A 3,298-nucleotide genomic window follows, 5' to 3' on the forward strand; every position below is an offset into this window, starting at 1 on the left:
ATCAGTGGGGCCTTAGGCCTGGAAAATCCACCATGGATCAGGTATTCACAAAACGCCAAAGCTTGGAAAAGACCCGCGAGAATAGGATCGACACACACCATCTACTTTCGACAGCACGAAGAGAAGTTGCCTTTATGCCTCGATGTCTGAATTTGGTATCCCCGCGAAACTGATCCGGCTGTGTAAAATGACGCTGAGCAATACCGCCAGCTCCGTCAGAATAGGGAAGGACCTCTCCGAGCCGTTTGATACCAAACGAGGTTTCAGACAAGGGGACTCACTTTCGTGTGAGTTCTTTAATCTGATGTTGGAGAAGATTATAAGAGCCGAAAAACTGAACCGCTCAGGCACAATACTTTACAAGAGCGTACAATTGCTGGCGTATGCCGGCGACATCGATATTATCGGTAAAAACCGGGGCTACGTCTATTCTACCTTCTCGGGATTGGATAAGGAAGCAAAGCGAATGGGTCTGGTGGTGAACGAGGACAAAACGAAGTATCTCCTGTCATCACACAAACAGTCAGAGCATACGCGTCTTGGCACCCACGTCACTGTTGACAGTTAGAAGTTTGAGAAAGTAGACGACTTCGTTTATTTGGGAACCAACATTAACACCAATAATAATGTCAGCCTTGAAATCCAACGGAGAATCACTCTTGCCAACAAGTGCTACTTTGGGCTGAGTAGGCAATTGAGAAGTAAAGTCCCTCTCGTTGTACAAAGATCACACTCAATAAGTCACTCATCATGCCTGTGCTGCTGTATGGCGCGGAGGCATATACAATGAAAGCATCTGATGAGGCGGCTCTTGGAGTTTTCGAGAGAAAGATTCTGTGAAAGATTTACGGACCTTTATGCGTTGGTGATGGCGAATATCGCAGACGATTTAACGATGAGCTGTATGAGCTTTACAACGATATAGACATAGTGCAGCGAATTAAAATTCAGCGGCTCCGCTGGCTTGGCCATGTCGTTCGAATGGACAGAAACGCTCCTGCTCTGAAAATATTCAACGCGGGCCGCGATGCTGGTAACAGAGGAAGAGGAAGGCCTCCTCTGCGTTGGAAAGACCAGGTGGAGAAGAACTTGGCTTCACTTGGCATTTCCAATTGGCGTCAGTTAGCACAGAAGAGAAATGACTGGCGTGCTGTTTTGGACTCGGCCAAAATCGCTTAGGCGGTTACAGCGCCAATAAAGAATAAAAAGAAGATATATAAAAATTTAAAGCAATTGATCACAGATATATTAAAAACTGGACACCAATCAGATTGGCTTATTATATGTGACCTGGTCTACGGAAAGGGGGCTTAGGTGTCAAAAAATCAATTTTCACTTTTTGGTTGATTCGGATGGAAGATGAGATGCTTTTCACTTTTAACAGCTTTTTTACAGAAAACTAGTTTTCGCACGTAAGCTCCTTTTCGTAGACCAGGTCATATATATGATTCCGAAAAAGTAGAAAAATTAATTTAAATTACTTGCGACAAAATCAATTATGTGTGGTTTGGGTTAGTTAGACATTTATCTATGAATCTGCCTAGTTGTTTTTCAGAATCCGTTTTTATGTACTAACATTGGCCGCTGTAGACCCACTGTATATCGCCCGAGCAGTTGGCTACCCATCGCCTCTGAAATTATGGAGACTCTTTTTCTTAAGAGATTGATGACAGTTATAGAAGAACGAAAGACTATCCCTTAAATATCACCAATTCGGTTTCAGAAACAAACACAGCACAATCGAACAAGTGCAATGGATTGTTAACTGCATCCACATTGCATTCGAACAAAAAAAGTGTTGAACAGCTGCATTTCTCGATATATTTCAAGCTTTCGATCGAGTATGGCATTACGGCTTACGGTACAAAATAAAAAATACCCTCCCGATAAACTATTACATATTTATCGAGTCCTATCTCAAAAATCGATTTTTCTTTGTTAAGCAAGGCGAAGAGCAGTGTTGCCACTATTGGTCTTTTCCAACCAAATTTCGCTTCTTTTTCATTTGGTAGGTTGACCGGCAAAGTAAGATTTTGGTCGGATAGTTGAATTGAGTTTTTAAATTCTTAATTACAAAAATATATATTTCAAACATTTTCCAATCCTGCCTGTAAACAAAAAGAAACATAATTGGTTTGGCAACTGATGGAGCCAATGTTATGGCTGGAGACTTGGGCGGGCTGAAAACATTATTGAGTGCAGAAACCGATTTATTTTATAAAAAGTACACATGCCACTCACTTCACTTGTGAAAAATTGCCGAAAAGATTGAGACACTGTGCCGCAACATATATTTATAGTTCCTTTTCTCACAGTCCAAAGAGGATACATGAACTAGAGGAATTTCAGGACTACTGTTCGGTAAAACCCCACAAAATCTTGTGCGTATCTCAAACACAATGGCTTTCACTAGAATGCGTTGTTAGTAATAGTTGAGCAATGGGATTGTCTGAAACATTATTTTATTTCCTGCTTTTACGAAGTAAACGATATGCGATCTGCAGACCTGCCAGTTGGAAAACCAAATGCTATTTTTTATTTCTATCGTATATTTTCCCCATAATTAACAATCTTAACAAAGGGTTCCAAGCTGAAAGCTCGCGTTTGCCATACATACTTATATTTATGCAACTATCAAAGCACATTCTCTCTTAATTTTGAGTAACTATTAAAAAAGATGAGATCAGTAACATATTAATGTTGATTTTAAAAATGAAAATAATCAAGTTAAAATACCTGAAATATTTGTTGGAACGAAAGCTGACATGCTTATGAAAAGTAATGTAAATTTTTCTGGAATCATTAAAGTTAAAACCAATATATTAAAGTTTTACATAGAGTTTTTGGACCAAATAAATTTAAAATTTGATTTCAAGCGCGAAGATGTAAAACTTTTACAAATGATGACACCAGCTAAGGTAGTTTCTAAAGAAGATTTACCAATTTTACCTCTTTTGTTAAAGTTTTCCCATCCCATAGATTGCGATCCTGATATAAATAACCACGCAGTGGAATTTACTGATGCTACGTGAGCTTAATATTTCCAGCGATCTGTATATTGATATATTTTGGAAAAAGGTTATTCTATTAAAAATGGAATGAGTGAAAATAACTTCATGCATCTCGCCAATTTTGTTTTTAATATAATTTCATTGCCACATAGCTCTGCGGCTGTAGAACGCAAATTTTCAACACTTTCTTTGATAAAAACTAAACTAAGAAATAAACTTAAGATTGACAGCATCATTGGCATAATGTTATGAATGTTATGCAAGGAACTTGTAAACAAAAATGGCCC

This window comes from Rhagoletis zephyria, unplaced genomic scaffold, assembly GCF_001687245.7.
Source record: "Rhagoletis zephyria isolate East Lansing unplaced genomic scaffold, Rhagoletis_zephyria_1.1 Rzeph_scaffold_04873, whole genome shotgun sequence".
Classification (NCBI taxonomy): Eukaryota; Metazoa; Arthropoda; class Insecta; order Diptera; family Tephritidae; genus Rhagoletis; species Rhagoletis zephyria.